Source organism: Cervus canadensis, chromosome 9 (assembly GCF_019320065.1).
Source record: "Cervus canadensis isolate Bull #8, Minnesota chromosome 9, ASM1932006v1, whole genome shotgun sequence".
Lineage (NCBI taxonomy): Eukaryota > Metazoa > Chordata > Mammalia > Artiodactyla > Cervidae > Cervus > Cervus canadensis.
Genome location: NC_057394.1, coordinates 3,836,807 through 3,850,514, shown reverse-complemented (window position 1 = coordinate 3,850,514; position 13,708 = coordinate 3,836,807). Strand labels below are relative to the sequence as shown.

The 13,708-nt window shown below is 40.3% G+C and overlaps 1 protein-coding gene and 1 non-coding gene across 3 annotated transcripts in view; one reads left to right on the top strand and one right to left on the bottom strand.

Moving 5' to 3' along the window:
* NALF1 (NALCN channel auxiliary factor 1) overlaps positions 1-13,708 on the bottom strand; it is a 584,022-nt gene that overhangs the window by 465,294 nt on the left and 105,020 nt on the right. The window lies entirely within an intron of this gene.
* Positions 9,823-9,894, top strand: TRNAW-CCA. Its single transcript has one exon. It is a non-coding gene; the product is annotated as a tRNA-Trp (tRNA).

Here is a 13,708-nt window from a genome sequence, read left to right as displayed (position 1 = left end):
GCCCAGACAGAAAAAAGATACTGCAACCAACTTTCTAGAATGTTCCCAATTGAGATTTATTTCTACCTCTGAGAAGTTTGCTTTGGATGGAAGGTCACCACTTTTTAAAATTGAAGTATAGTTGATTATGGTATTGTATTAAGTTACAGGTGTACAATAGAGTTATTCACAATTTTTAGAGGTTATACTCCATTTGTAGTTTTTATAAAATATTGGCTATATTCCCAATATTGTACAATATATCCTTGCAGCTTATTTTCTACATAATAGGTTGTACCTCTTAATCCTCCATCCTTACACTGTCCCGCTCCCCTCTCCTCTCCCCACTGGTGATTGGTAGCTTGTTCTCTGTATCTGCAAGTCTGCTCCTTTTTCGTTGTAGTCACTACTCTGCTGTTCTCTGAGGTTCCACAGATAAGGGATATCATACAGTATTTCCTTCTCAGTCTGATATATGCCACTTAGCATAATGCCCTCCAGTCCACTGATGCTGCCACCAATGGCAAAACTGCATGCTTTTATGACTGAGTAGTATTCTATTGAATATATTTACTACATTTTCTTCATCCTTCTGCTGATAGCCACTTAGGTAGTTTCAGTATCTTGGCAATTATAAATAATGCTGCTATGAATATTAGGGCACATTTTTAAAAAATCATTGCTGTTTTTTTTTTCCAGATATATACCCAGGAATAGAATTGAAAGAAATGGCAACCCATTCCAATATTCTTGCCTGGAGAATCCCATGGACAGAGGAGCCTGGTGGGCTACAGTCCATGGGGTTGCAAGAGTCAGACATGACTGAACATGCATGCACACTACAGTGGTTCTATTTTTAGTGTTTGTTTTTAAGAAATCTCCATTCTGCTTTCCACAGTGGCTACACTAATTACATTCCCACCAATAGTATACGAGGGTTCCTTTTTCTCCACAGCCACACCACTTTATTTGTGATTTTTTCTGATGACAGCCTTCTGACGGGTGTGAGGTTTGGATCTCACGGTGCTTTGGATTTGTATCTGATGCTTGGTGATGTTGAGCATCTTCTCATGTGCCTGTCAGATATCTGCATTCCCTCTTTGGAAAAATGTCCATCCAGTTCTTCTGCCCATTTTTTTTTTTAATTGAGTTGTACGAGATGCTTATATATTTTGGATATTAACCCTTTGTCAGTCATACCATTTGAAAATATCTTCTCCCATTCAGGAGGCTGTCTTTTCATTCTGTTGGTGGTTTCCTTTGCTCTGCAAAAGCTTCTAAGTTTAATTAGGCCCCATTTGGTTATGTTTACTTATATTTCCTTTGATTTTGCTGTGTGTGTGTGTGTGTGTGTGTGTGTGTGTGTGTATGCGCACGCTCAGTCGTGTCCAACTCTTTGCGATCCCATGGACTGTAGACTGCCAGGTTCCTCAGTCCATGGAATTTTTCAGGCAAGAATACTGGAGTGGGTTGCATTTCCTACTCAAGGGGACCTTCACAGCCCAGGAATTGAACCCACATCTCTTGTGTCTCCTGCATTGGTAGGTGGGTTCTTTATCACTAAGCCACCTGGGAAGCCTTCCTGTAGGAGACAGGTCCAAAAAAGCATTGCCATGATTTATGTCAGCGTATTTTGCCTATATTTCTCTTTAGGAGTTCTATGGTTTCCAATCTTGCATTTAGGTATTTAATCCATCTTGAATTTATTTTTGTGGATGGTGTTAGAGAATGTTCTAATTTCATTCTTCTACATGTAGCTGTCCAAGTTTCCAGGCATCATTTATTGAAGAAACTGTCTTTCCTCCACTGTGTACTTTTCCCTCCTTTGTTGTTGGTTAATTGACCATAGGTGCAAGGGTTTATTTCTGGGTTCTCTATTCAGTTTCATTGATCCATGTGTCTGTTTTTGAAGCAGTCACCACTTTTTATTCCGGTTGACTTTCATAAGTTATACGGACTCACGACCCCAATGGAATGCCTCCATAGGACCAACTGCACAGGAACCGTATGAGTCTTAAATGATTCTCGTCTCAGGTCTGCACTTTGCCCAACTTCCCTGCTTCTCCCTATTCCCTGCCCCCGAGCTGGTCCTCATCCTTCTTAACAGTCAGCTTGAGCCAAATAATTAGTCACCTAAGACTGCACAAGGAAACAACAACGATAACACTTAGCTCAATAACAATAAATTATTAAGAGCTTTTCCCCTAAAATTTTAGAATGAGCAAATAAGGAGGCAGTTAGAAATGAAGTGATATATTTTCAAAAGAGCTACAAATAGTTTGCAAAGGAAAGCTGCAGTTACATTTTATAATCAAAGGGCATATTTGCTCCAAAATCTGACCAGGGGTTTTCTGGTCACACACGGGACAAGTTCTCACATGCTGACACTGACCTCACTGACTTATCGGGAACATGTGGTGACAAAGATATGTCTAATGTTATTACTAGAATAATGCCATACTGATGCACAAGGTAAACTGTGCTATTTATTAGGACCAAAGGCTTCCCAGGTGGCACAGTGTTAAAGAATCTGCTTGCCAATGCAGGAAATGCAGGTTTGATCCCTGGGTCAGGAAGATCCCCTGGAGGAGGAAATGGCAACCCACTCCAGTATTCTTGCCTGGAGAATCCCAGGGACAGAGGAGCCTGACGGGCTACAGTCCATGGGGTCGCAAAGAGTCAGACACGACTCAGCAACTAAGCATGCACAGAGGAAATGAACTCTACAGCGTATTTAGATCAATAGGATTTGATATATATTTGCACAATTTATATATCAAAAATAATACTTTTATAAATCTCAGGTAAAAAATAATATCTATGAATATAGAAAATGATGTATTTTCTCACTGGAAATGATTAATACAGAATGAGAATCTCTCATTAAGAACAGAAACAAAACCACAGAATAGAATCCAGATAGAAATAATCTGTGTGTTATCTATTGGTAATTATAGCTGTTCTCTTTATCTTTGGAAAATAAGGATGAAGATTTCAAACAATTATTTTTGGTTTGGGGAACTTACTGTAGAAATACTTAAAAATCAATTAAATATAATGGTGTAACATGAACTTAGGTGTCATTTGATTATTAATTAGTATTGATCTTTCAGACTCATGTGCAAACTAAAATAATACATGTAATTATAGAGTTTAAAATGTTTGCACATGTGTTTCACCTATTTTTAATAAATCAAATTATAGTAACCTAGGTAACTCCCTAGGTTATTTAACTTATATACAGAATGCATCATGTGAAATGCCAGGATGGATGAATCACAAAGTGGAATCAAGATTGCCAGGAGAAATAACAACAGCCTCAGATAGGCAGATGATACCACTCTAGTGGCAGAAAGTGAAAAGGAACTAAAGAGCCTCTTGAAGAGGGTGAAAGAGGAGAGGGAAAAAGCTGGCTTAAAACTCAACATTCAAAAAACTAAGATCATGGCATCCGGTCCCATCACTTCATGGCAAATAGGAGGGCAAAAAGTAGAAACAGTAACAGGTTTTCTTTTCTTGGGCCCCAAAATCACTGCAGATGGTGACTGCAGTCATGAAATTAAAAGATGCTTGTTCCTTGGAAGGAAAGCTATGACAAACCTAGACAGCATATTAAAAAGCAGAGACATTCCTTTGCCGACAAAAGTCCATATAATCAAAGGTATGGTTCTTCCAGTGGTCACATACAGATGTGACAGCTGGACCATAGAGAAGGCTGAGCGCCAACAAACTGATGCTTCTGAACTGTGGTGCTGGAGAAGACTCTTGAGAGTCCTTGGACTGCAAGGAGATCTAGCCAGTCCATCCTAAAGGAAATCAACCCTGGACATTCATTGGAAGGACTGATGCTGAAGCTGAAGTTCCAACACTTTGGCCACCTGATGGGAAGAACTGACTCACTGGAAAAAATCCCTGATGCTGGGAAGGATTGAAGGCAGGAGGAGAAGGGGATGACAGAAGATGAGATGGTTGGATGGCATCACCGACTCAATGGACATGAGTTTGAGCACGCTCCGGGAGATGCTGAAGGACAGGGAAGCTTGGCGTGCTATAGTCCATGGGGTCTCAAAGAGTCAGACACGACTTAGCAATGGAACAGCAACAAGGCAAGTCCCAGACATTTTAGTGAATTTCTAATTCCATCATCATATAAATCATTTTATCAATAGACAACTTTTTGCCTGAATCACCTGTCCAGGAAGGTTTTGCCAAAGGTCTGGATTGCTCTGCCAATTCCTGCCAGTTTTCTTGAGGATCAGGAAAACAAAATCACACTGGACCCTTCACAGCAAGGGATAAAGTATATGCTGGGGACATAAACAGAAGGCAAACTATTCTGTGGGCTACAGAGTGGGAGCGGGAGTAGGGGGATAAAGGTGTCCTCCATTCAGCACACATCCAAGTGCTCCTACCATCACGTGGTACCACATCGCTCCTCCTGTCTGAGTAGCGTTTCGTCAGTTGTAACACAACAAAATCCATTCATACAAATATAATTCCCTCAGGAGAACATGCATGGCCTCATCAATGGCATATAGACATACAAGTCTAAGATCTATTATTTATATTAATTACAGTGCTAATTGGATGATGGAATCCCAGTAACATTGTGACTCTCTCTTAGGGCTGATTTCCCAAAAAGCAAGTATAACAAAGAATATTTTCTACCCATTTCACAGGGAGACCTATTAAATAGCAATTATACACTGGAGAAGATTTTAACCTCTCCTCAGAGAAATATTTGCCAAGGCATACATCTTCAAGGAAATGATGAATTTATTGTTAAGATTGCTTTTTGGATAAAGTGAAGATATGAAAAATGACAAATGCGTTCATTATTAACCAGAAGCAACGTTTGAGCATCTATCTTAACTGCTTTTATACAGTCTTTAAAAGGCAATCTTACTGGATTCATATAACTAAGACATTATATAATAATTTTAAATGCCTCAAGTAAATAACTTGGGATGTTTTGTTTTCTTGTTTGTTTGTTTAATACGAAAAGATACCCGTATTAAATCATGCCCACTGGCACATTTCTCAGTTACGGAAGCCATACTACTTGGATTTTCTTTGATGTAGTTATTGCTTCCTTAACGTAACTGGCGGCAAGCACAATTTTGCTTACAGGTATCCCTAGAGGAGTGTGTGCAGAGGTCAGCCCTCTGACTGTTTCCTCCTTGTTCGGGGACATCCCCCGTACATAAACTCCATGTGAGCAGCACTGAGGTGGGCCCGCCGTGCTCAGGGCTTCATCCACAGTGGCTCGCACTGGGCCTGCCATCCAGCAGACACCAGAGAGACGGCTGGAAATCAACGAGCACCTGAAGCAGTGCCACCGTACCGAGACTCGTGGTCACCACGGAGAACAGAGAGATAGACCCACGAGGCTCTGCCCTGGAAGGCTACTGCAGACTCTTGCTGGGCCCACATCAAAGCGCCCTTGTCTCCCCGAGTGCTTTCTGTGACTCATGAGGGGCTCCGTCTGTCCTGGCCAGGCTGCGGGAGCTGACTTACCATCACTGGGTGCGGCCCTCGGCCAGTTCAGAAGGGAACCTGGCATGTGACTACTTCAGCTCCCCCACCCCGAGTGCAGACACACAGAGGACGGAAGCTCAGCTTCTCAGAACCTTGACCTGCTCGACAGCGCACCCGCTCCCCTCCCCTTCTCCTGAAAGTGATGCCCAAGATCAACTTCAGAAGAAATCACACTCAAATCATCGTTTCAGTCTTGACTTTTGGGACAAGCAACTTGCATTCTGGTAGGAAATGCCAACTTTAAATCATAGAAGTAAAATATTAAAAGGAGCAGAGGCCATGTGGAAGTACAGGGCTCTGAAAGCTCATGGGAGGGGCTGTACTTGGAAGGATTGACGGAGATGCACTCAAGAAAGAACCAGGGGTTATAGTCCAAATCCACTGCTGTAGGTTGAGCCTCCCTTGACTAGAGTATACACACAAGAAGAAATTAAGACTATTCTTAACAAAGTTAAAGAAACAAGAAACATATGGAGGCCATACAACCAACTTGAACGGGGAGCACGGTGAGTTTGGCTGGACCACAGACCTCGTGAAGGCGGCCAGCGGGAGGATGGGCTAGAAAGGGACTCTGATGTGTCTCTTTGATCAAGAGTTTCGACTGTTATGTAGGTGATGGAGAGCCTGGACAACTTTTTAGAAAGTAAGCAACATGATCAGAATGTGCCTTAGGAAAACTGATCTGTTTATTGTGTAAAACAGATTAGAATTGGGAAAGGAGTTGTGAAAGCCCTGTAGAAGGCTGGCGCCCAGAGTTAAGGTTACAGCAGAGGGAAAGAAAAAGAAAACAAATGTATATATCAGCCGCAGCCAGACTGGCTGTAAGACAAGGACGTGACCATAGAAAGAAACACAAAGTCAAGCCAGCAGAGAGAGCTCTGAGTCAGATAGGCCTGGGCTTAATCCAGTGTGAGAGCTTGCAGGCTCTCTCAGCTTTGAGAGACGTGAACATTTTAATTTGCAAGAAAAAGAAAAGGACACACCCCACTGGCTTGGGAGGCATGAAACATAATACATTCGAAGTCCAGTGAGTGCCTGGAGAACATTAAGCATGTGATTAATTGATGGCAGTTACTGTCACTGTCGTTAAAGCATTAATAAGCAAGCAAAGTCCTTAAAAAACGATATCCCCAAAGCCAAACTTAGCCAAAAATATTAACTTGTTAAAATAAAGAATTTACAACAGAATGGATAAACAACAAGATCCTATTGTATAGTGCAGGAAGCTATATTCAATATCCTGAGATAAACTGTAATGGAAAAGAATATATACGTGTATAACACGTATACTTTATTATGCAGCATAAATTGTACAGTACAATGTTAACACAACATTGTAAATCAACTATACCTCAGTAAAATGCATAAAATATCATTTACCAATCAGAAGAGGGGTGAGGTCTATCAGCCTACCATTAATTATTAAAGACAGGAAGGCGAAAGACAAACAGGTGGGGACCTAACATAGAATCCAGTGCATGAGTCCATGTGAACCACTGAATGTACGCTTCTGCCTCTGCCTCCGTGGATCTCAAGACCACCCTGAGCTTGTGACTTGGTTTCGCTTGTAGGTCTGACTACGGAAACATAAAACACAGGCTGGGCAAGCCGACTTGACAAATCTGCTTTCTGAGAAGGTGGTATTTTTTTAATTGAAGTCTGATAAAACACTGAATTAAAATTTATATATAGTCTCTTATGACATGATTTAACGTGATTACACTCTCAAAGACAAATTCAAGTTTCTAAGAGTATCAACCTAAAGATCCCACACTAGGCAAGAAGAATTTAGCAAAACTGTTTGTTTATTTCACTTCTCACACAGTGCCTGGCCCATGATGGCCTGCCACACTCCTGTGTGAATGATTCAGCTGGGCAACTCTGATCATTCTGACCTTGGCCTACGTGCATCGTCAGCTGCAGCAGGTAAGAAGGAACCGTGACCAACTTCAGCAAGTCTCAACAGATACGACGCTGTCGATCTTCCAATTCAATATGGGGAAGTTCTGTACCACGAGACACCATGGTCAAAGGGATAGCAACACTGGCTTTCATTGCAACTAAAACTCAAATAAAATAGAAACATGATAACCCGTGGTTTCATCATTTTTGTATAACTTTGAAGCCAGGTTCTCTTCCCACCTACACAGAAAGTTACACAGGACAAACCTGAAGGCAGGATATATACTTACTCACTGGGAAGCACCCTTGACTGAGAGCTAAGAAACCAGGAGAGAACCCTGCTCTCACCTCTGTCATACACTAGCTAGGTGATGCCAGTCACTCTGCAGGCGCGTGCCAGGACTCAGTTTCAATAAATGTTCATGAGACTGTCAGATTAGGTGATCATGAAAGTCTCCACAAGTTCTAAAATCCCCCTTGAAGCTTCTATTTCTCTTTAGACAATACAGATCTGATCTTCTCACTCTCTTTTTATTTCATAATGGGGTTTGCACAGATAAATAACAAAAAGTAATAAAATATTCATTGTGACCTATGTCAATTTTTCTGACTTAAAAAAACCCCACAAATCAGGGAATTCCTGTTCTTGAACATAGCACCAATATTTATTATTTATTACAGCCAGCAAGGCAGAGCAGTTATTTCAGATCCTGGGCAGTTCACCCCAGGTGCTTAATGAATATTGATGACCCAATCTGTGTCTAAAGGAAATAGATATTCTGTTGGGGAAAAAAAATCAGGTTTCCTTTCAAGACATTACAGGAAACATTGTTACAGAACTTGATTTTTCACTGCTTAGCATTTTGTTTCTAGCGTAGACTTTTCGAGATCGACTGTTCTTTAATTCATCCACGACTGCATATTAGTAGCAGAGTTATTCTCTATCTACCTAGAAACTTCACTATCAAAAAGCCTGAATTCTTTGGGAGTTATTTTCTATGTCTTTGTTGCAGACGCACGAAAATTCTAAGGCTTCTTCTCAATGTTAACTGGAAAGAAACACTTGGATGACTCTTTAAGGACTCTGTAAACAGGGCCTTTCAAGCAAGCATTCTTATGTTTACCAATACTCAGACCAAATGAAGATTAAATGTTCTGTTCCTTATGTGGGCATTTGGCTATCATTCTCAGACAGAATAGAACAAGTTTCTATGATAATAAACATAGCTGAAAGACCAGCGTGGCTTCTACAGTCTATCAAAATGTTTGCAAACATATATACCAAGATCCAAACCCAAAAGTACACCATTTGCCTTTCACAGTAAATCAGTGGTGAAATGAAAACTGCCTAAGAATATACAAAACAGAGATGTGTTCAATCACGTACAAACTACAGGAGCCCCTCCGCTGGTCCTCTGTTCCAACGTCCATAATGTCGACAACCAGAGTCAGGTGGGGGCTCACAACCTGTGACGTGCAAGAGAAGGTGAGAAGGGGGCTATGGAGATGCTCACGCCAGCATCCAGACCAACCCCAGTTCCACCTGGGATCTGTAAAGACATTTCCGGAGTCCCCAAGGACAGAACCAGGGCCAAGCATGTGGCTGAGCCAGAGGCCCAGCGTCACCACTGTTTCCCAGCATGCTCAGCTCAAAGCAAGGGGATTTGGATTTTCACCCCCACTTTCCCAGTCCTTCTGTCCTCCCGGTTACTGGGCTCCTTTTGGTCTCTATCTCCTTACCCCTACTCCAGTCTCTACCCAGACAGCCTGGGACAGCCCTGCCTTGCTCTGAAAAGACTATTTCCCCATTGCTCCTGGACTACAAAAAGACCATTATTTCAATAACAATTCTAGATCACTTGACTATGTTCCATACATTAACTTATTGAACACTCACAATAAATCTATGAATGAGCACTATTATTACCTCTATTAGTAGCTGGGGAAACAAGTAGAAAAAGCATCAGAATCACCCTAGGGTCCTCATGGTTGTTCCATCGCTAAGCCGTGTCCGACTCTGAGACTCCATTGACTGCAGCACGCCAGGCTTCCCGGAGCCTTTAGTATGTCAAGAACCTGAGGTCTGAAATCACATAGTGAGGCTCAACAGTATTTTTCACTAAACCCTACTGCTTTACTATATCACAGTGTGATATGAATTACCTAAAACGTATTAAAATTTATTGAGATTTGCTTTATGTATGACTTAGTAGGTGAATTTTTAAGTGAACAATATATAGCTTAAAAATGTGTGCATATTTTATAAGATATACATACATGAGCTTTACATACAAGTCTTAATAAATTAAGCCTGTACATTGTGTTGTTCAAATTTTCCTTATCCTTGCTTACTTTTCATTTTCTTGATCTATCGATAATTGAGAGATATATATGAATATGGCTTCCCTGGTGGCTCAGAGGTTAAAGCGTCTGCCTCCAATGCAGGAGACCTAGGTTCGATCCCTGGGTTGGGAAGATCCCCTGGGGAAGGAAATGGCAACCCACTCCAGTACTCTTGCCTGGAGAATCCCATAGTCAGAGGAGCCTGGTAGGCTACAGTCCACAGGGTCACAAAGAGTCGGACACGACTGAGCAACTTCACTTTCACTTTCTTTCACCATTATGATAGGAGAGCTCTGTAATTTTACCAAGTTTGCTTTGCTTCTACATTAGGCTTTTCTGTTATAGCATATAATTCGAGGATCATTATTTTCATATTCTAGCTTTCTGGGGAATTTCAGTGAACTCATACGGGAAGAAAAATATTGGTTAAACTGATTAATGTGTATGTGCGCACACGCGCGCGCACGCGCGTTCAATTGTGTCTGACCCGTTGTGATCCTGTGGACTGTAGCCCGCCAGGCTCCTCTGATCGTGGGACTTTCCAGGCAAGAATACTGAAGCCAGCTGCCATTTCCTACTCCAGAGGATCTCCCCGACCCAGGGATTGAACCCACATCTCATGTGTCTCCTGCGTTGGCAGGAGGATTCTTTACCTGTGAAGCCTCAAATTTGATTCATACTCAAGTATAAAGAAAATTCACCTACACTTTCCAAAATTATTTACATTTTGAATAAAAAATATTCTTTTATTTAAAAACTGGAGTAAATATTTTACTTGTGGAATGTTTTTTAAAATTTGTGGGCCTAATTATTTTTGTGCAGAGTTGTTTCCTGAACTGCTTGAATCTCACCAAGACTTTTAATCTCAAAGAACGCTGGTTTCAGGCTCACAAAATTTGCTTTCATCCAGACCAATATTTCTCCAACTTCTATCCACTCTAAAAAATTCTACTGAAATATTAACATTCCTACAATTCATGAATATTATTTTTTCATTGTCCATCAAACACAGTAGACGTCATAAAGTCAAGGCGTCTACAATTTAACTTCAATTTTCACCATAAGTCCTTCTGCTTACAATTATGCTATAGTCAAAGCATTAATTGTTTCACTCCGATGGTGATCTGCATTTTCTGCCTTATGTTCACATGATTCTTTCTGTTTGCAAGGCTCTTTTCTTCCCATCTTTGTATAAAAATTTGCCATCCTGTGCAGCTAACTTCAAATGCTGCTTCTTTTGTGAAGCTCAAACCTTCCACCAGATGAGACCTTACTTTTACTCTACTGAAACTAGGGTTGTCTTTCATCTGTTAATAAATGAACATCCATCCTTTGGTTTGGTTAATTGCACGTTTGTTTTACCTCTCTCTGACCCATTAAACTCCAGGCAATCTGAGTGCAAAGAGTACTTTATTTATTTCTTTACTGCCCAAACACCCAGCTGAACAGATATTTTTTCAAAAGGCTCATACTTTTTCTGAGATGGCCAAACCCTAGCATAAGTCTAATATTTGACAAGCAGCCTTGAAACTAATGCAGAGACTTGCAGGTCCATATTCCATAATCTATACTCATTGTATCTCTCAACTTTGTTAGACACAGATAACTACAACTCTGTCATAGAATGGTCCCCCCTCTTCTGAAAAATAACTATTTAGCAGAGAATTGTGTTTCTTCAAAAAAAAAGTTTAGTACTTTTTAAAACTAAAATGACTTACTGTTAAACTGTACATATGACTTTTCTGAGATTGTAAAAAATATTTCTAAAAAACTTTAAGACTAAAATAGTTAATTCTAAATTCGATTATGTTTCCCCCCTGGGTACACTGAGTAGTACGTTTCACAGAATTAGTTTACGTCTGACTGAGCGTTTTCCCTGTTCTGATTGCAATGAGGAAACTCTTAAGTCAATCAGCTATTGAAAGAACTCATGTTATTTCTGTAAGCAATGGTTTCAATCCCGAAAGAATGACAAAAGTTGAATTTCAGCTACAGAAATATGACTCTTCCCTGCCTCAGTGAAAAAAAAAAATCCAGTTTCCCTATTTCTTTTCAGGGATCAAATTACATTTTTTTATGTTATTAATAAATCACTCTGAAAGAGGAAAAAGCAGGAGAAAATGAAAAGCAGGAAACTGTATCAAGTAATGGTCCTTCTGCTTTCTTAGTGGTAATTTTATATCCTTTGCTAATCTGAAGTGAATAAAAATATTTCAATTCCAACTTGTGGTTTATATGACACAACATTCACTTTTCTTTTACATTTATTATGTACAAATGTACACTTTGCAATTCTATATAACTTTTTTCACAAGTTCTACATCTTGTTTAACATAAGGAGCAAACAGGAAATCTCAAATTAATAAATGAACAAGTCTTTACACTACAACTACATTGGCTATTTCTGCTACATATATGGCACTTATTTCCTGATACAATTATTCTCCATGAGGTCAGATCATTAAATTCCATGTATGTCTGTTACCACTGAGCCTCCAGTGCTTATGGCAGAGTCCCTGACAGAACATAAACTCCTAATAAATATTTGTTAACTGACCTGACGATTAATTAATACTCATTAGTCAGAAGTAGTCTTTGATCAGTAGCATTGAATGCCCTCTGGTATTTAATGTCATGAATATTTAATTGAAGCTAATGACAAGAATTAGAAATGTTTAGCACGAAGTATGAAAATATTTGTGCTAAAACTGGGGTGGGACTTCCTTGATAGCTCAGTTGGTAAAAAATCTGCCGGCAACACAGGAGACCCCAGTTTGATTCTCCAAGCCAGGCTTCAACATTATGTGAACCGTGAACTTCGAGATGTTCAAGATGCATTTAGAAAAGGCAGAGGAACCAGAGATCAAATTGCCAACATCCATTGGATCATTGAAAAGGCAAGAGAGTTCCAGAAAAACATCTATTTCTGCTTTATTGACTAGGCCAAAGTTTTTGACTATGTAGATCACAAGGAGACTGTGGAAAATTCTTAAAAGAGATGGGAACACCAGACCATCTTACCTGCCTCCTGAGAAATCTGTATGCAGGTCAAGAAGCAACAGTTAGAACTGGACATGGAACAACAGATTGGTTCCAAATTGGGAAAGGAGTATATCAATGCTGTATATTGTTACCTGCATATTTAACTTATATGCAGAGCACATCATGTGAAATGCCAGGCTGGATGAAGCACAAGCTGCAGTCAAGATTCCCAGGAGAAATATCAGTAACCTCAGATACACAGATAACACCACCCTTATGGCAGAAAGTGAAGAAGAACTAAAGAGCCTCTTGATGAAAGTGAAACAGGAGACTGAAAAAGTTGGCTTAAAACACAACATTCAGAAAACTGATCATGGCATCCGGTCCCATCACTTCATGGCAAATAGATGGGGAAACAATGGAAATAGTGAGAGATTTTATTTTGGACATCTCCAAAATCACTGCAGATAGTGACTGCAGCCATGAAATTAAAAGACGCTTGCTCCTTGTAAGAGAAGCTATGACCAACCTAGACAGCATATTGAAAAGCAGACATTTTTTGTTAACAAAGGTTTGTCTAGTCAAAGCTGTGGTTTTCCCAGTAATCATGTGTGGATGTGAGTTGGACTATAAAGAAAGCTGAGGGCCGAAGAATTGATGCTTTTGAACTGTGGTGTGGAGAAGATTCTTGAAAGTCCCTTGGATGACAAGGAGATCAAACCAGTCAATCTGAAAGGAAATCAGTTGTGAATATACATTGGAAGGACTGATGCTGAAGGTGAAACTCCAATACTTTGACCACCCGATGCAAAGAACTGACTCATTTGAAAAGACCCTGATGCTGGGAAAGATTGAGGGCGGACGGAGAAGGGGACTACAGAGGATGAGATGGTTGGATGGCATCACCGACTTGATGGACATGAGTTTGAGTAAACTCCGGGAGTTGGTGATGGACAGGAATCCT